The sequence below is a fragment of the Mya arenaria genome, chromosome 1 (assembly GCF_026914265.1).
Source record: "Mya arenaria isolate MELC-2E11 chromosome 1, ASM2691426v1".
NCBI classification, from domain to species: Eukaryota; Metazoa; Mollusca; class Bivalvia; order Myida; family Myidae; genus Mya; species Mya arenaria.
This window is the reverse complement of record NC_069122.1, coordinates 28045546-28067362: the sequence shown is the minus strand read 5'-3', so window position 1 is coordinate 28067362 and position 21817 is coordinate 28045546. Positions and strand designations below refer to the sequence as shown.

The 21817-nt window shown below is 33.4% G+C and overlaps 1 protein-coding gene across 1 annotated transcript in view; it reads right to left on the bottom strand.

The window, feature by feature from the left end:
• The window catches only part of LOC128238007 (PDF receptor-like), an 83983-nt gene extending 70416 nt beyond the window's left edge, over positions 1-13567 (bottom strand). Inside the window, exon 1 of the mRNA XM_052953580.1 lies at positions 13432-13567. The gene's annotated coding sequence lies outside the window, so the exon portion shown is untranslated. The remainder of the gene's footprint in view (positions 1-13431) is intronic.
• Between the last annotated feature and the right edge of the window lie 8250 nt (positions 13568-21817).

The following is a 21817-nucleotide window of genomic DNA, read 5'->3' as shown; positions in this document are numbered from 1 at the left end:
ACAAAAAGATAGTCAACCTGATAAACTACAGAACATGATACATCATATCACATTGGGGGTGTTTTTATAATGGCATTCATTGGGTTTGGCTACTTTGACCATCTCCCGATGGTACAACGTGCGTGTGAAAACTCCCTGATGTTGATTTAATCGCTATAATAGGAAGTATTTATGTATTATGGCACGCCATATTTTATATCGTAGCACAAATTGTACAGAACATCACCTTTGTTTTTCAGATAGCTGGTAATATACCGGATAATCTTATTTACTTTGAGACACCCAATGCCAGCATGGGAACGCTGAGTAAACAGACAGATCATAAAAGGAAATGTGAATTCCATTAACCATTCTATTACGTGGGTTTATATAGGCAATGCTCTATTTACTTGTTTCAGAAATTGGTCACTGACTGGGAGGTATTGCGCATTCTATTATAAATGACAAACCAATTGAGGAATACAATCAGCAGTTGTAACGTAAGCGTCAAAGACACGACAATCTGTATTACTAATTTGACAAATACTTTGTCAATTGTGGCACGAACACTTTAGGATTGGCTTACATTTCATTTTCAATACAAATTACAAACCTTTTATGGGTTAAAAAATTAATCAAAACTTGTTTTTGTCAACCTGGAAGAGACAATATTACAAGATATCGTAACAGGCTGTGTATGGAAGCTTAAGAAAGTTGTCTTAAAAAGACCTAATACAATTACACTTCCACGAAGCGTAACAACCTTCTTATATGATCCAAGAAAGGAGTAAATTTGCAAGATACTAAATTCCGTTTCCAATCTATTAGTTCTAGTCGTATTAGTGCTACTCTTCCTCTTATTATCCGATATATAAACTGTTCAATATCCTCATACCAGTAACAACATTGAGCTTCAATTACTGCGCTGTGAAACAAGCTTTTGATATAATGAGACCGAAGCTTATATGAACCAATCTTGTAATAAATCTCTCGCTGTATGTTTCCTACCATAACGTAATTTCAAATGATTCTTCTTGTAAATGGAGCACAATATAGGTGGATTTAAACTGTTTTTTTTTTAAATTCATTATTATGCTAAATTTACTTGACTTTAATTATAAAAACAAAACAAAAGGAGCATATGATTTGTGTACAGATAAAAATATATCAGCGATATTTTGGCGACTTTTAACTGGGAAATTTACCACGTTGCGTTTAATAAAAATAGCATCTATAAAGGCTTATATTGTTTTCATCTGTTCATGAATCATATCCTTTTTGAGGTTTGATCATTAAAGTCAAATAAGTTAAACATAATAATGCATTCACTCTAAATAATTAAATAAATAGACAAGAACCTATTTTGTGCCCGTTTAGATATATTTTTATAGGGAGGAATTGAAAAACATGTATGATAGCGCATTATATAAACACTCCAGCTGCGCTTTCCTGGTGTTTGCATTTTTGTGTGCCGGCGCAATGACAATCGAGAATTTTAGAAATTTTCTCTTTCAGAAAGTTTACGTACTAGATCGATTCGGACGAAAGCACCAATAAACCCAAAATCTGCAAGAGTCCGATTTTAACCGTCTGCAGAAAAAATAGCGAGCTACCTCTGCCGCTCTTCTTTCAATAGTTCACAAAAATTGAACTTTAACATACACATATATTAACAAATATTATTTCAAATGCATTCATATTCCGATGTACGCAGTATCTTTGGAGTTCCTCGGAACTTAACAAACAAACATTGATTATGATTGATTTCTTTACGGTTAAATGTATTTGACGCTGATTTTAATATTTTAATCACCGACGAGCCGCCAAATTAAAACATGTGATTCTTTACATTACCAGTGTTAGCATAATGACCGAGAGATTAGCCGAGGTCCATATTGCTTTCATTGTGTGAACATCATGTAGTTACGAACATGTTCATGAATGTTTTATCGTATGTTTCATTTGTATAACAAAGTAAGAAAGACAGTACACCTGAAAAAAGAACACAACATGATACATCATATCACATTGAGGGCGTTTTATAATGGTATTCATTGGGTTTGACCATTTCCCGGAGGTACAACATGCGTATGAAAATGCTCTTTATTAAATGCTACAGTCTATGGTTTTGCTACAAAGGTGACCATTGTCTTTCGGAACATTTGTAAAAATTAATGTGAATATCCTGTGAGCGTTTTTTTTTCATTTCCTTTTTACTTCCAAATTTGAAGTCTTTGAACATAGGACATCATGACTACGACAAAATCTTAACCATTCTTATCGCAAAACTTTCAAGCTAATGATATACTGAATGATATTTTTGACTCCATGTATTTAAGTCCACATCTCACTAGAGCGCTATGACAGGAAGTATTTATGTATTATGGCACGCCATATTTTATATCGTAGCACAAATTGTACAGAACATCACCTTTGTTTTTCAGATAGCTGGTAATATACCGGATAATCTTATTTACTTTGAGACACTCAATGCCAGCATGGGAACGCTGAGTAAACAGACAGGTCATAAAAGGAAATGTGAATTCCATTAACCATTCTTTAACGTGGGTTTATATAGGCAATGCTCTATTTACTTGTTCCAGAAATTGGTCACTGACTGGGAGGTATTGCGCATTCTATTATAAATGACAATCCAATTGAGGAATACAGTTAGCAGTTATAATGTGAGCTTCAAACAAACGACAATCTGTATTACTAATTTGACAAATACTTTGTCAATTGTGGCACGAACGCTTAAGGATTGGTTTACATTTAATTTTCAATACAAATTACAAACCTTTTATGTGTTAGAAAATTAAGCAAAACGTGTTTTTGTCAACCTGGAAGCGACAATATTACAAGATATCGTTTAAAAGACTATTCAAGATAAATACAAAATGTTACAACTTCCATAAATATGCTTGTAATAAACGACCGTTGCATGTTTTTCCCCAATTTCAAATTACGCTTACGGCATTAACCCATTTCAAGTGGCATTTCATCACACATTAAGCTTAAATGGAATAATCTGTATTCCCTAAAAAGCTGTAATTCCAGGAAAAAAACACGGCTGCAATGTTGAACATGCGGTGTGAATTTAAGAAGCAATCACTCAATGCATAAGTCAGACGACTCTGTCAATGCATTTAATGCAAGGCAACCATCATTTATACAAAACGAACAGAAATTTAAATGGTTTAAATGTTGCCAGGTTTTTTTAAGTCCGAAACGTTGCATTTTGAGCTTATTTAGATTTTTTTCTCCGATATTGACATAAAATGTAACCTTGGAGGATTTTTAACGCTAGCGTGCACGTTTTATACCGAAGTCGACATAACACAGACCAAACGAATGCTGATTCAAGATCAAAATTTGCTTTGCTCGTTTAATCCCTCGTGTACACTAAATCTATTGAAATCAAAAAGGAAATAAAATGCTCTTATTTAATAAATCAACCTATTCTAGAATTACTTATAGATCTACTAAAGACGAGAAATTCTTTCGTTGCACAACTTTAAAGGCGCACACTATCGACTGACGTCAACAAATGTTTATTTTAATGCATTATCGTGTTTTTAATCATTTCGCTTTACTGATAGAAAAAAGGATATGATTTAGGTACAGATTTATATAAAGATAAAAAATATATGTTTATTTATTTATTGTTTGTTGTTGTTGTTTTTTTTGTTTTTTTTTGGGGGGGGGGGGATTCTGTGGCCACTGTAGTTAATTAAAATCACATAAATAAAGGCTGCTTGTATTATCTGAACCTAAGTAATAAAATTTAAGTTTATATCATTAAAATTAAATGAGCTAAACACAGTATTGCATTAAAGATAAAAAAAACAACAACAGTTTTGCATCAACCTTTATTGTGCGCGTCTTAAATACCAAAAGGGTGATAACAACAGTCTCGACATCACCCTTCCCTGACAGAAATAGTAAATGCAAAATGATTGTGAACACCATAAAGGCTGCAGTCAATTCGGGACTCTACTTTCCATAATTACTTGGTTATATGAAATGATCCCGAAGGACTAGAAAATAAATTACTATACTACCTAATACAAGTTCGTCAAGAACTTAATATATATTGAATAAATATATATGACACTAGTTTATGAACCGACTCTTCTTTGCCAAACAGTCTCAAGTATTTACTCCAATGAGCATATAGTAAAAACTCGCTATGTCGAAGTAATTGGGACCTAAGAAAGAAACTTAGAGATAATGAACTTTCGATATAACCGAAAAAAAACAACTGTTTAACAAAACCTAACTCAGTCGAAAAAAAGATTGACACAACCAGAACATCGAGATAACGTTATTCGACATAGCATGTTTCGACTGTACTTTTTTATTCTGGATATTATGTGAAAAGAATAGTTATAATTACTGGTTACTTTATATTTTGATTAATATTCTATTGTTAAAAATATTTCAACCAAGATATTGTGTGTTATTTAATAACGTCAATATATTACAAGCAATACAACAGTCGAATACATCTTAAAGCTGCACTCTCACAGATTGAGTGTATTAACAGTGCTTTTTGTTTTGCAATCAGGCTTTTTTGTAAATGTCTAATAACCTGTGACATAATACGGCAGTTAAAAAAAAGATCGCAATTTGTCATATTTATGGTCTAAAATTGATGTTTTATGGCTAAAAGAATTACTAACATTTTTAAAAATAATATAATTTTCGGACGTTATTTAAACGACTGAGATCTGCTCGATGTAAGATATCATATATATACAAACATTAAGGCATAGATCAGGTGATTCTCTGCTCGATGTAAGATATCATATATATACAAACATTAAGGCATAGATCAGGTGATTCTGAGACAAAATTTAATAGAAATGACAAAAATGTCAGTCTGAGTGCCGCTTGAGTTTGAAAAATCATGTTAACATATTTCTCTGAAACTCTTTTTCTTCAAAATATTGACCAAAATTTAAGATCAACATTTTACTTGTGAGATTTCACATCGAACAAATTGCCTAATATTTAAGTTGGAATTTCACAATGATATGATTTTATATCATGAACCGATTTGCGAGTGTTCAACTACATGACGTTTCGTAAAATATACATGAAATGAAATATGACGTTTTTGTCGTGATAGAACTCTTTCTCTCTGTGTTTTTGCTATGAAGATTTAAGACTCGCCTTAAAAAAAGTCAATATTTATGAATCCTTCCGAAAAGGAAATACAGTCCGCTACTGTCATTGTTGTGTTTTAGTTGGACAGTTTTCGTAGATATGTAGGATTATTGCGTCATTGTCTTCAACTTTGAAATCGGCTATCAACTACACGCATATTCAGGCGAACCTTTTAAGTAAGCCAATACCAGGACATATTTTACTTCTTCCAAACAATTTAATTGCCTTTTATTAACTTCATCTGTAATAAGAATGTATTTAAATGCAACCCTGATTTGTGTGTTACTGACCTAACCAGCTTTTCCCAATAATTCATATGCAACATGTTGCATCTGTTGTTTAAAGCTGCACTCTTACAAATTGACAGTTTCGACAGAATCAGCTCATTTCGTCATCAGTGCATTCAATTCACTTATATAAGATCATTAACAATGGAACATATCTCAATTCTTTGGTAAACTGCCGACATTTTCAATTTTCTTTAAGCGTTAGCAAACGTAAATATATGAAAACTGTGTTTTGACAACAGTCTAATATCACTGGTTTCCAGACATGTACGCAAAAATGGCCCATTCCAAGACAAAAGTAAACAAGTTGTCAAAACAATCAATCTGTGAAAGTCAAGCTTTAATAAAGTGACATTTCTTTTACATGTAAAATATCACATCCAGCGTTGGAAAAATGTATGCTTCAAGGACATATTAACAATCACATGTTTTTTTCTGTAACGAGATCTAAAACGCGTTTCTTGAACAAAACTCACAACCAAACTTTGTTGAAGTTTGAAGAATCGTAAATTAAAGTGAAATGAGTATAAGGTTTTATTATAAATTGTCAAACACTATTATCATTTAAGCAGCACATATAACATTAAAATAGTTTTAAGATTTTAAATTAATAAAATGTCTATTGCCTACAACATATAACTTACATGATATAATAGTGTATGAATATTCCTCCTTATAAAACACACATCTTCTTATTATTATCCAACTTCATTCCATCAGGATACTTGTATCAGTTTTCCATAATTCAATTAGCGTATTAAGAGTGGCGACATACTGTCTAGATGTTTATAAATGCACATGTCTTTGGTAACAGACTGTGTGTGTAAGCCTGTAGAAGTTATCTTAAAAAAACCCTTATACGATTACACTCCCGTGAAGCGTAACAACATTCCTATATCAAATCAAAGCGTAAATATGCCAGATGGATACTAAATTCCGTTGTCTAGCTATTAGTGTTAGTCTTATTAGTGCGACTCTTCCTCGCATTATCCGATGGAAAAAATGTTCCATTGATTTCTCATACCAGTGACAATATTGAACTTCAATTACCGCGCTGTAAAACAAGCTTTTGATAAAGAGAGACCAAAGCATATATGAACCCATTTTGTAATATATCTCTTGCTGTAATTTCCCTGCCAAAACATAATTGTAACTAATTCTTGGTAAAGAGTCACATAATAGGTTGATTCCAAAAAAAATAAAAATATTTTATGCATTATTATGTTTAACTGATGTGACTTTAATGATCAAAACAAAACAAAAAAGCATGTGATTTGTATACAAAGAAAATTATGTGAGCGAAGTTTTGGCGATTTATAACTTGAAAAGTTGTAGCCACGTAGCTTTGAATTGAACAACAAGGCTAATTATGTTTATAATTCATGGATCTATATTTATTATTCTATTTAATGGGCATATTTGACTTTATGACATTTTCGTACAACAAACGTTTCTTATAGTTAGGAATTGTGAGAGGTTTTGAATCGCTCGAATGAAGACTCATTTACGCTGTATATTTTATCGAATGCATTGGTTATCTTTACCTATGGTTACCTGTTTGTGATTTATTTTGGATTTTTTTTCAACGCCTGTGCCTTCCAAATTTGGAAAACAATGCCTTTGGAAAAAATAAAAAAAATCATGCCTAAATAGCTAATATAAATGCAGATATACATAATTTACTTTTTTTGCGAACTCTATGCTGTAAAAGAGCTTGTCTTGTCAACACTTTGTTTATTTTATAAGATTTTTTTTTTTAAATCATTAAAGGAGTCTGTATTTATCAAATTGAGAAACTGTTATGGATTTTGGGAGAAAATGGACCCCTTTTTCGCAATGGGAAACAGCCATTTAGAACATATAATGTCTATGCATTTGTAAGACCTTTACGTTGATAGCACCTCTTCCTTTCTTTAAATGTGACTATGAAAATTTAAGGAAATCGACTAACGTTAAGAAAAGACTAAAGATATTTTATGAATACCGGCCATGCTTTTGTAACTCTACTCTATTTGACCGAATAAGTTATATGGCAAGAGTAACAGAAGTCCTTTAATGCGTTGCATAAGATATTAAACAAGTATTGATGAACTCTCGACTCTAAACCACAGTGTAGCGGTTCTTTCTCGTCTGGTTCTATAATGTTTGATGTTTAAACCTCTTAAAGAGATTCGCTACTTTTTTTAATTATTCTTTACTCGTTAAATGCAAAATTGCATAAAAATACAATTGAAGTATTTTTTATTTATATTTTAGTTGTAGTGATGAGCGAAACCTCGCTGGTTAAGAAAAACAAACAATAAACACTGACGTCTTCATCACTCGGTCACAAGGACTGATACAATGGCTGATGTATATTTAACCTTTGGAATACATTGGAAACATCACTTGATAATATTTATCAACCAATTACGCTTCAATAATTTGCTGAAATGACTCTCTTAGGGTACTCAAAATTGTGGTTTTGAAAGACAATATTTTAACGACTTTTATAATTTATTAAAGGGTTCCAGCAGTTAGTATCTTATAGTTGACACTCTTAACGATTTGCCACACTTTGTTTCGTAGTATGAATTTTGTAAAAAGTCCATTTTACAAACCACGAGCGAGTCCCTTTAAGAATTATGTCAGGAGAGTACGCGGGGTGACACTATTGAACGGCCTATTATGCCAGTTGGTTCGCTATTATGCAATCAACTGAATCAGAGTACATCGATACATATCGAGTGCGTCTATAAAATGTCTAATGATCTCAAATAATCTCTTCACATCAACCCTTTTATGCATGTGATTATGCGTAAAACGTTATCAAGTTATCTTGCTGAATGAAGTGTTTTGTTCATTTCTAAAGAATGGGGATGGCGATAGCCGGAAAAATAGCGATGTTTTAGCAAAGAGAGGAACCTACAAACATGATTCATATAAATGTTCATATTATTTTCAACTAATTTAACTCAACAAATATATCGAAATTTTTCTAAATGACACTAAATTGCATTTTTATCAACTGTCCTTAACCTTGTTTTAACCTAAACCTAGCCCGGTCAATGTACTTGCTGTTTGTATAATGGTTAATCTCGGCCATACAGGGACAGCGTTAAGTTGTCTTTCGTTTGATTCCAGCCATGTCTAAAGCCTTTTTGCGTGAAGGTTTGAAACACAATGACGTTAAATAGGGGTGCACTAGTGCACGTTAAAGAACCATAGTGGCTCAAACCAAGATAACATTCCGTTTGTGCACTAATAAGTCTATGCTCCAAAAACCTAATATGACTAACAATCTTATCGGAACACATGACGAATGGGCCTTGTCCGTGTGCGAGCAAAAATACGGTTACACCCAAGCCGCACTCGAGGAAAAAAAATCCAACTAGCATAAGCTCTTGCAAGCCGGATTGTTTAAACCAATATTTATCTGAGATAACAATCCATATATCACGAGCATTGAAACTGATAAATTACGAAAAGAAAATGTACCGGGCCGGAGTGACGGGATAACAATAGAAAAACAATATTTTAAGGCAAATTCGTAAGATTTATTGAATTAATAAACGTTGCATTTCCCAAAAGGCTTAAAGCAATAATTCATTAAATTGGCAGTCGGTCGTACTGGGGAGTAAACATGCAATACTCAGTATTTCCTAGAAAGTTACAATTCCAGGAGAACTTCATTTGATCTTACGACTGCGACCTTGAACATGCAGCGTGTATTTAAAAGTTATAGCAGAATGGCGGATGTGATAACTATTCCTATCGTATTTATGGCGTTTCCACGTCGAACTGTTTCATTGGTTTGGTTTTACGTCATCACATAGCTTTGTAGTCGTAAAGAATATTATGGTCTGCCATAAAGCCCGGTACAAGACTTAATTCATAGCAAGGCAATCTGTACACATTAAACGTGATAACAATCTCGCTTCAACTAAACTCTTATGATAGCAGTCTATGTATGGCTGCCCCTCAACTATGAATATCATTAAACAATCTCGATAAGACTACCCCACAACTAAAATCGGTATGACTGCTTATGCCCCTCAACTTTGAAAATAGCAGACTTGCTATGACTGTTCCTTAACAGGGCGGCAAGGCCCCAAAAGCACCAGTCAAAGCGGTATTCTATTTAAGGAATGAATTGCGGGGTTGATGTCATTATCGGGGTATGAACGCAATTGGGCTGGTCAATGTGTGTGGAGTCCGAAGGACTCCACGCGTATTTTGACCAACTCAATTGCGTTCATATCCCCGATAATGACATCAACCCCGCAATTCATTCCTTATATTTACACCAATAGATCATTATTTCATTAAAGAATTGTTAAAAAAATACTTCATTTCATTTAAGAAAACCTTTCAGTAATCCGTTCTTACCCATTCTGTAAATAGAACGACCCGACTGTAACCGGAAACATTTTTTCAACTGACGTCACAATAACGCGGGAAAAGATCAACCACTTGAAATCACTTTAAAACGTAAAATTGAAACACTTATAGCAACAGTACTCGTACATTTGAAATATAATAAATTAACACTTTTAAAAATGTTGATTTATGTTTTACGGGACCTGCTGACACAATACAAACAATATCAAGATCAATAGTTTTCATGTATATTGTTATGCGATGAATTGCGATATTGCGATCCGAACATATCCGAAGATGTTGCGATTGATGAACGCAATTGCCGAAAGGCAGTTGATTTAAGGAATGGAAATCGAGGTGTAAATATTTGAATATGGCTATTATTGATACACGTTTGGAAAGTTGTAAGGTTGGTTTTCCTTAAACTAGTTCCCCCTTACCCCATCCGAAGTAAACTCGTATGTTCGCTGACCAATCCAATGCGATAACCAAACCATTTATGAACACATATATTATGATGTCCAGCGCTTAAGTAAGGTTGTGTGTCAATCATTTAGTGCATGTAAGACCATAAGCCCTTAACATGACTATAAACAGGACATTCGTATGCACTCTTACTCCCAAATAAGATTTACCACAATTAATGCAATTGTATTAATATACTAACAAGGATGAATAAATGTCGAAAACATTAGTTTTAAGAAGGGTACCCAGTTTAATTTGAAAGAAAGGTGAAGATAACACGGTATGTCTACCGTATGAGACGATGGTAGATCACATAAGTAAATCTTTTAGCCCTAATCAATCATTTGATACTATTGCGTTTTCTGATATTTAATACACGGTTACAATATTGTTATCGGCAATTTACATGTTCCTTGAAGGCATTATCTAAATGTTTATCACTCAAAATTGATGTTAATAATACATGTGTATGTATGGGTTTTTAATAAGAGTGTTACTTTGACTACTGGGTTTTCCTTTAAGTTTCCATTGCGCAATAATAAGGTTCTAGTTTCTTTAAACATTTTTTTTGTCATTTTTGTAGGTTTCTGATTGCGGTATGTTCTTGACAGAAGCAGTGACACATAAAACAAAACAACTGATTAATTAAGTCCAATAATTAGTCCACAAAAAAATCCCGCGATTTAAATTGCCTATGGCCAAGTCCAAGGACAAAGATAAAACAAGTACCCGTATGGAACTCCTTTCTTTATTGACATCACACAATTACCTCCCTTGTTGAAGACCGTCGTCTGTTGCATCATGGAAACCTTGTCTTGTGGCAATATTTAAAATCCTAATTTATTATTTGTTGCTTCAAATGGCACCATATTTTTTTTTTCACGCTCCGTTCAAGAAATAATGCTGCACTCTCTTAAGAACTGTTTAAAGAACGATTTGGCTATAAACCTTATCTGAATCACTGCGCGCATACCCATGACAATCACGAATTATCACATATCTATACGCATTTATTTTCACTACGTACAAATGAGTTCCAGCAAGGAAATACATTTTTATTCTATTTTGTTTAACTGAGGTTGGAGAAAAAGCATCTACCATAGCCGCTCGTGTAAGGTAGGTTCATCCCAACCCTCGCGCAGAGTGTTTGGCGGAAACTCGTTAAACCTCGTGTCCGCAAAACACTCTACGCTCGGATTTGGATGAACCTATCATACACTCTCGGCCATGGATGATACTTATAATCTTACATGATATTGAATATACTTAGACCAGTCTCTTGAAAACGCCGCAAAACTAACTCAACAGTATGCTTTACATCTTTAATATCAGGTTCTCAAAGATGCTTTTACATTTATATTGAAATGTTTTTTTCCAACCTTTAAAAATTATAAATACAGGACAGAAAGAAATGATAGTATTCGATCATTCTTTAATGGTTGAAAGAATACATATTAATATATATAAAAAAAACACATATTTGAGATTTTGACACTGTAGAAGTGAATAATACTGTTCACCATCATGGTTTTTCTACAGTCAAACCCTGTTGGCTCGAATTTTTTCGTTGGATGGAACTGGATTTAAAAGACAGATTTCTTTATACTGAATGTAAACATTTAAGTTTGGCACGAATTTTCTGAGGCTCGTGGATTTTTTCCGTTTCCTAGGAGTTCGAAACAACGGGCACCATCTGTTTTTCCATGTAGTTATATAAAATTTGGGCATAATTTAAGGTATTTGGTTGTAATAAGTGGACAAGTGACATATTCATACAACAAAATGACAAGGACAAAGTTGGGAGGAAAATCAGTCACAGTTACGACAACTATATAAGAAATATGATTTATTTTTTTATTCTGATGTCCTTTCATCGTTACGGGTATTTTCAAAGACTTGCTCAAATGATATCAAATGATAGAAATGTTCGTTTAACAACGTAAAAATGTTTAATGTTTTTACAAAAAGGTTAAGTTTCTAGTAGGGTTAAGAGTTTTGACAAACCCAGTCACAAATCTCAACACGATGGACAAATACTTTTCGAGAATAAAACTTCAAAGTTACAAATACTCCTTATGTTAAACAAGGACATCCCGCCACGACCAGTCTTTCGAGAAGTGATATGCGATAAAATATATATGCCGCGATAGATGAATCCAACCATACATTGTAACTCTTTCATTCTCTCTTTTGAAACCGGTAGGTTTAATCTTATAATAAGCTTTTACTTAGTTTAAAAGCATATTTTTCAGTACTGTTCATGTATAGATCCAATTTTCAGCAACACCCGCCCCAAACCGATTTACTACCGCCAATATAAAGACGACATTGTAAAAGGAACACATTGTAATAAGACAGGTTAACATTGGTTGCTCCTGAAAATGCGTAAGTTATTTCAAGTTTAGTTTGTTATCGCGCTTGCATGACAACTTCATTTAGATAATATTCCTTAGCAAAAATGAGTACAAAACATGACGAAAAAAAATGCCAAGATTAGTTTATAAAATGACCCCAAATAGATCAGCCAAGAAGAGTTCAAACTATGGTCAAAAATAGATAAGCTAAGACGAGTTCAAAACATGGCCGCAAATAGATCAGCCAAGATGAGATCAAACTTGACCGAAAATACATTAGCCAAGAAGATTTTGAAACATGACCTAAAATAGAACAGCCGAGATTAGTTTAAAATATAACCTTAAAAACATTAAAGGTCCATCTTTGAGAAGTTATATATTAATTAAGCCTCTCTCAAATCTTACTGCTTGGTGGCACAAAATACTGGAGCTATACATTACACGATGTTAGTTAACAATTAAAACAGTCCATATTAAGAATTTAAGAGCGGGTGTATGATAGTGGAAACACAATCAGAAGAAAGGCAGAGTGATTAAATGTTTGAAATAAATGCATGTCACTCGAATAAACTTACGAAGACAGGCATCGCAGAGTAATTGTTGCATAAGTTATACGATCAGATATGGTCGATATCGTTAAATTTTATAACAGTATACCCCCGATTGAACCTCAATGAGTTCATTTTGTCTTACAATGTTTTGATTACTGAATAAAAATGGTCGGTGGCAGCACTGAGGTCAACCGGTTTTAAAATGCAAAACCTCCAATAACAGTTATATAAGGATAATAATAATAATAACAAAACGGATTTACTTACCAAGAATATTTGAAAATACTTATTTCCATTGCATTCGCTTTATCCATCACACAATCGTTTTCATATTCAGCTTGAATAATGCCTAAGTAATCTACAATCGTTAGGCAACATATGTTGTTAAATACCTTATATAAATTGCAAACACTGAATTAATAAAGTTATGTGAGTACAATCCTCCATTGTACAATCATAATTCTCAAAACAACCGCAACTCATTTGACCATTCTCTTTGCAATGTTCGTATTCAGACTTTTATATATCATAATTATTCCATCTTCAGAGAATTCCATGTCAACGCATCGTATTGCTTAACTCGTATGACAACATTGTCTGTCATTTATTGCGGGTCTGAGATACGCGAATGAAATAAATCAGAGAGAACCGATATATATTCAGGCCTTACGGAAAACTTTTTCTAATCGTGGCAAACCATCAAAAACCAATTATATTTACATAAACTGTACAAAAAAGCATTCATGTCTTCTACTGATTTTTAATATACCTTTTAAATGACGGATACAGTCAACCCACAACTGATTAACTTTATTGAAAATCAGTTAAATGGGGATCTATTTAAAGCAAGTTTACTGAACGGATTGTCTCGGAATGCAATAACACTTTAGACATAAACCTTGCAGTCGGAATTTTACACTGATCTTGTTTAAGAGCACCACGATCAGAGCACACCATTCTAAAACGAGCTTCGATTTCCTAAAATGGTATCACAATGCTTTTTTTCGACAATTCAGTCTCTCGTTCATCCTGTGCAGCCTAACATTTTTCTCTCATGCCTTCAACGTATATCATTTTGGAAGGGCAATGCCACTAATGCCACAGGATAAAATAAGACCCAAATTAGATCAAGTTTTAACATGTTTGGTACTGGGCCTTTTCCATCTTGTCTCAATGTTATGATTGTATAAGCTCATGTTTGATCTATTTCAATATATGATGCAATTACTCACATGAAAAGCCATTTGAAATATATGGGTTCTAAACTGTTTTTCAAGAAAGTTTGCATCATCGCTGATGTTCTTAGCAAATGGCTTAAAACTAAGATTTCCTCACTTGCATTTAGTCTGATGAAGGTACAGAAAGAATAATTATCATATTTAAATAAGTGCTTCATACTAATACTTAATAATATTACAAGCAATATATTATGTACAAATCGAAATTCGCAGACGCAAGCGAGTATTAACATTTGATTTGTAAAACTGACAATTCTTTAATAGCAAATCGAAAAAAAAAAATGTTGACAAATCTGACTTTATCTGATTAAGTTGTGAACTGTCGTTTCTACCAATTAAAGATATAATCTTATTCAGAATTAAAGTCCAAACGATAAATTTGTTCATGTTTCTTGAAAAATTGGACTTCATTACCAACCCGTTAAAAAGAGTCGGAGTTATGTTTGGTTAATAAAACAAATTGTATTTTACTAACACAGTATGTTTACTTTTTAATTTCATTTCAAACAAGCACCAGTGTTGTGTGTTCGACTTCACAAGGGGTTCGTTCGCAATAGCTCTTCAAGCAGATAATGAACTGGCGTGTATAAATAGAAGTATCCCCGAGTTCATTCCATAAAACAACGCGTGCATTTTTCATTTCAGCTTGTAGAGCAGTTTACGCAGTCAAGCGTAAAACATAAGCTTTGACCATGAGGTTATATATTGTATCTAATTATTAACAGAGATACGTACTATAGCCATATCATCATCATCTGTTAAGGTTAGTAATTAATTTATCATTCTCTTTCGTGTGTAATTCGCTGGCGCTAAGGGATTTGATTAAAAAACGGCTTAAATAAATGATAGTATCTGAACATTTGAGTGGGAAGCCATGGAAAGAGAATGAGTATAGCTTGGAAGGCGTTATCTAAACATTCCAGAAATAAGACACGTAACAATATCATCGCTTATCGCTTCGACCGTTCGACTTCATCTTTGTGACCAATAAAATATGTATTGTTATGGAAATATATATATATTGACGTAACACTAATACTATGAAAACTACAGGGACAAGGCCAGTTGTCGAAAATTCAAAAAATAAACGCTGTTTTCATGTACAAGGCAATGGCCCAAACGACAATGAACCTGAGACACAAACGTATGAATACCATATGCACCAGACAAACACCACGAAAAGACCACACAATCATTAAAATAGCCTTACCGAAAACTTGGGATTACAGCTTAGCAATGGTCACGTGTCTACTTGGGGCTTAAACTATTTTATACGGCCATTATCTTACACTTGTACAAACATTTATTAATAAGTACAAAATTTAAAAAAACACATCATCATTCCATTGAAACTCTAGTGAAGAGCACTGCAGACAAATTTCCGACTATGAGGTAGCTTAGAGATATAAGGAGCAGAACCAAACACTGATAGAGACACATAGTGAACCCATACTTTCGGTTTGATTTTGTAGTATTCATTGTGTTTCTGTATGACATGAACTAATTTATTGCATTTAAAAAGAGTTTTAAATGCAAACATGACCTTCATTGCCAAGCTATATGAGGTTGGTTAAACAGACAAGGGACATAGTCAAACACTGATGGAGACACAGGTCGAATCCATACGATTCGCTTGTCACTGTAGTTGTCATTGGAGTTTTATTTCACTTGAACAAGTTAAACACAGTTCAATTCTTATTGCATTAAATGTAAGCTGAACGATATTGCCAAGCTATATTAGGTGTCTTAAAACAAATAAGGAATAAACCATAACAAAAAATAATACGCACCACGCATCCTTGCGTTGGCTTGTGTAGTGTAGTTTTTTGTATGACTCTCACAGGTTTATCTCATTTCAATTAAGTATGTTTTCGTGTAAGACTGGACTCCGTTGCCAGGCTTTACATCTCTGTTTTAAAAAGACAAGATCGCGTTATAAAAGCGTAATTTCCAAACCGTAATTTACTTCATTTATCATTGTGACGCTATCTTAATGTAGTAAAAATGCATCTATCTGGTGTCGATTAATTTGCTAATAACTAGATCAGTTTTCATGTTAAAGATGTTTAACTAGATTAAAGACAGAATCATGTGTTATGCAGTAATACTTTATTGATGAAATGTCAAAGAAATTAATCCAGACAGGCAGGCTGCTGTATTACATAGGCAATTCCATGCAAGGTTAATCAGTGAAAGTGTAATTGTTTAATATTTTCAAAATATCATTTATCTGACAGTTAAATGAGTGATAAAGGATGGAGCACGGTCCGACTATAACAGATTGTCCGTGCTTAAGACACGGTTAAGACAATATGTATATGTTTCGAATAATAATTTTTGGTATATACCAAAAATAAACACATCTAGACCAAGAATACATTGACATTTCCCTTCTGTTCCATTGTTGCAGTTGCACTCACTTTTATATTTCAGTATTTGCAATTTTGTTTAAAAAACTTTGATGACAATGGCTCAAGGCATAAAAAAGACACGTTTAATTTATAAGATACACAAAGTTTGAGCATAAGCAAGGGACTGACTGTAGCTAGAATAAATAAAAAGAAGACTAGTGATATAGGCACAAAACAAGTCTACCACGGCAGAAAATTAAAGAATGCTGTTTGAATTGTTGATATTTAGTTGTACTCATATGGTGCATACGTTGAAAGGCGTAAGACACGTGTATTGTTCTGTAATTCATCATTTACGTTAGTAAAAGAATATATCTAAGAAAACAGAAAGAGAATAAAGAGGGAGGGACATGGACAGGTCAGGGCAGTGGTAAAATTAGTATTTTATAATTGATACAAAAACAATCAGAAACGTTTGATTTGGCGATTGTAACGATGAACCAGGTTCAACATGGCCACGTAGGTCTGCCACGTGGCTTCTTGTTATCCACACAGTTGGTTTTGAATTAAAAATTGCCGTATAGCAGATAAATGATCGAAAAAACCTTGAGCATAATGTAGTGGACAACTGAAGGGGGAGCGGAAGAATTTCTTGATCCCGTGTGATCCACATTGGTGGTTTGGACAATTGACAATATATCTCAAACAAACGTGCATTGCGATAACTTTTGTGTCTACACAGTCTTGCATCAGTGCCACTGAATTTCAGATCATCACCATAGAAAAAATGATCTTTTAAATGAATCTGATGCTTACCGATTACTAAGCACTGCATCACGTATGCAAATCCAACATGCAGCATACTATTGTTTTGAGTCACCAACCTAAACTATCCATGATTCAACCAGGAGTCCAGAGCCAATCGTAATGTGAGAGGTGCCATTCCACTTATGTATTTATCAAGTTGTTTTTGCTGTTTGCGTGTCAACATTTCTATATAAACCTTCGAATACAATTATTTGTGACACTGAAATTGCGATTATCATTATGAATGATATGAGAAACTGTAAAGGTTATACATGAAGGAGGGCAATATAAATGTGTTGAGCTGATAATCCACACCAGTCTACACCAGTCTACTGTCGAAATTATCAAAATTGTAATCGTCTTGACATAATATATACTTGAATGTATGCATATGTTTGCATCTGGTTCTAGACTTTAACATGATGTTATCGACAAATGCGGTCAATTGATCTACGTACTCACGAGTGTAACATATGGTGCCTGTGTCTGCTTCAATGAGATGAACGTGCTGGTCTATAATCCGATAAGATAAAAAAAATATCCCATAAATAAGTATATGTAAATCTGGGTCTAGAAGCGTTGTGACACGAAAATCAAACCACCAACATAAAGGTCTGAATCTAATTTTCTGAGTTGAGGTCTTATACAGTCTGGTTAACAGTAGGCGATCATTTGGAAAAAAACAACTCGGCGCATTTTCGCACGCCATTTTGTTTCCCCTGTGTCGGGTTTCCGAAAATGAAAAAAATGCGAAACCACAAAATAGAACAGACCAGCCACCACACTCGTCAATTTACTCAGCGATAAGAGGTAACTAGCTTTTGACGGCAAACCAAGCTGATCCCTTAAAGAGTGTTTTCCAGTTTTTAAATACTTAAACATAATATTTTGATATTGCAACAAACTAATTAGGTGAGATATTGTGGACGTGAGAGCGGGCTAACATTTCAAAACAATTAAATATCATTCCTATTTCACTGATAAATCTCTATAATCCAAATGATATAATAAGATAATTATTAAATTAATTTTGTAACAAGTGATCAATAATTAAAAAGCCAGGACTGTATTAGATCTCACATTCTAAATATTTGGTAATACCGAGATATACCAGTTCCGAATAAATTTCTGTTTAACCATATTTATTTCATGAAAATATCCAAATGACAACATATATTATAAATATCTGTGAATTTAATCGGAAGCTAAAAGCCCATAAAGGTCCGTTCTGCAATCATAAATGTTTCAAAATATGTCATTCATGTTTATCTCGTAAAGGAGCTTAACACATATATTGAATTATTATGGAAAACATATATTAAAATCCATAAAATGTATAATGTTTATATTATATTATCAGTGAAAATATGTCTGCGTCTTACAGTAAACAGATGAATTATGAGTCAAATGTCAGCAAGTAAAATTGAACTCTGTATACCTTTCGTATAATCGAAATAAGAGTATACGGAAAAAAGTATTTCAAAATTAATTAAATCAGAAAAGCGCACATTTTCATTCAAGAGTAAACCTTATATGTTTAATGACTGCCTTTGGACAGTTTTGGTATGTGTCCAGTCCACTGTAAAGAGCAAACAAAATTATCCAACCAAATTAGACTTACCAAAAAGACGTTCAGAATGCACTATTACTCCCAAATCATATTTACAACAATTAGTACAATTGTTTAAATATACCAGAAAGGATGAATAAACGTCGAAAACAATGATTCTTATGAAGGACACCGAGTATATTTTGAAAGAAATGAGCATAAAACACGGTAATTCTGCCTAATTAGACAATAGTAGATCGCTGTAAATCTTTTAGCAATCATTTAATAATTTTGGGTTTTCAGCATTTAAATTAACGATTACAATCTTGTATCAGTAATTAGTACTTTCCATTGATGCATTATTTAGTATGTAGTTAAAGATTTATCACTCAAAATTTATGTTTGTTATAAATATGTATGTACTGATTTTAAATTAGAGTGTTACTAAAGATTTTTTTCTTGTTAATATTTTTCTCGATAGTACGTCCGATCGCATTAAACTATTAACGTTTACGAGAGATTTAAACATTGCAAACATGTCACATTATCCGACATATTAATACGATTTGCTCGACCACTGTTATCCATCTAAGTATGAACGTGCCCCAATATAAGATCGTAAGTTGCATGAAATTCGACATGAGAGTGTTCCCTTATTCAATTTTGTTTCCCCTCTGTCCTTATTAGCTTTATAAAGACTTTCCGAAGTATTATTTCTCTTTTATTTGACGAACATTTTTAGTAAATGCAAAATTTGAAAATCAACGAATCAGCGAGTTTTGTGAAAAATCTAATTAAGCAAATCAGTGATGCGGGCACTTCAGTCACTCTTTGAGGTCGTTGGCCTGGATCTTATCATTCCTTAAGATAACGTTGTACTTTGACATTATAGACACGCGATTGAAAGCGTATTTTAAAGAACAAAGCACACATGTATATGCTAACCTGATGTTTTGAAGAACTAATAATCTGACTGCATCAGGTTTCATAATATTACATTTTTGGATCATCTGAATTAATCGCTTCCAACTGAGTATTTTCACAAGAGCTGACGGGAACCCGTCAATGATTGGCTGGCAGACTCCTTCAGGTGAGGTAAAACAAACAACATACGCCACAATTTGTTATCCATCTTTTCATGATCAGTGAAATGGTGGAAGAAATCACATCTCTTAACATCTATAGTCAGCATTTGAATCATGAAATGCATGAATAGGTTAAAGATGCACTCTTACTACCAAATAGGATTTACCACAATTTATAGTATTGTTTAAATATTCCAAAAAGGATGAATAAAAGTCACGATAATGGTTCTTATGAAGGATAGCGAGTTTAATTTGAAAGAAATGAGCATAAAACACGGTATTTCTACCTTATGAGACTATTGTAGACCTCAGTAAATCTTTAAGCATTTACCAATCATTTAATGTTTTTGCACTTTCTGCTATTAAATACACGGTTACAATCTTGTTATCAGTAATAAATATTTTCCATAAATGCATTATTTAGTGTGTAGTTAATGGTTTAATAGTCAAAACTGATGTTTGTTTCAATGTTGGCTGATGACAACAGGGAATCGCGATCGAGGTTGTGAGTAGTCAATACGAATTCACTTCCTCGCAGGCTCATGAAAGCGTTCATGCTTATGCCAGTACAACTCAACTTGTATTACAATGGCATACGTTACATGAGATAAAAGCGACACCAATTTCTAGACAAATAAAGATTTTAGAATACTTGAAAAAAACAACAGAAAAAGGTCACAAGGAGGTCCAGGTGCGATACTCTTAAACTTTTTTTTTTGCGATTTGACCTCTTGGTTAAACACCAAGTACTGAGTACAATGATTTCCCAGTAGTACCTCGTAATGCCAAGCGCCAGGCAATACGGTTACCATGTCGTAACGTTTTTCAGTATGACGCGGCCGGGATTCTAACCCGTTGTCGTCCATACCCGAGGTGAACGGTCAACCACTAGACAACCAGGCGGCCTTTCCAGAAAGATTCAAGGCGTAAATGATGGAAATTCGTGTTCTCGATACTCTGTTTATTTTTGATATTTTTGATTGAAATAATGAAAAAGCTAGACTAACTTCGAGCAGATTTAAAAATTGTTATAACTCTGAAATGATTACTTATTTTGGCCAGTTTAAAGCTGCACATATTAACCGTTTTGACAACGTTTACCGTTTTGTTTTTGTATGGAATGGGCATTGTTTGTGTAAATGGCTCGAAACCAGTGATATGAGACTGCTTGCAAAAGATAAGATCGCAGGTTTCATATTTATGTTCGAAAAATGATATCGTCGGCAAAATACATACAATTTAAAGGCAAATATAAAAACTGCGATTTGATCATTTCAAGGTGAAATAAAAATAAAAGAGGCTGTCAAAACAAGAATACAAGTTTAAATATTACAAAGGACAAGAAATGACCATTTAACTTTTTATCATTTTCTTCGAATGACAGAGAACATGTTTTTGCAGTGTTGTAACCTTGAACCAATTTCCATAACCGCCTAGCATTTATCTGAAATTTTTCAATATTTTTATAAGACTGGAAAATTAACTAGCCAATGGATTTAAAGGAATCACTGATGCATCTCTAAGACTTGGTATTGGAACTATATGAATACGGCCAAATATCCACTTTGAGTGAGGACTTTGGCAGATTTAATGTAGTGGTGAAGTCTGAATGTTATTCAGCTG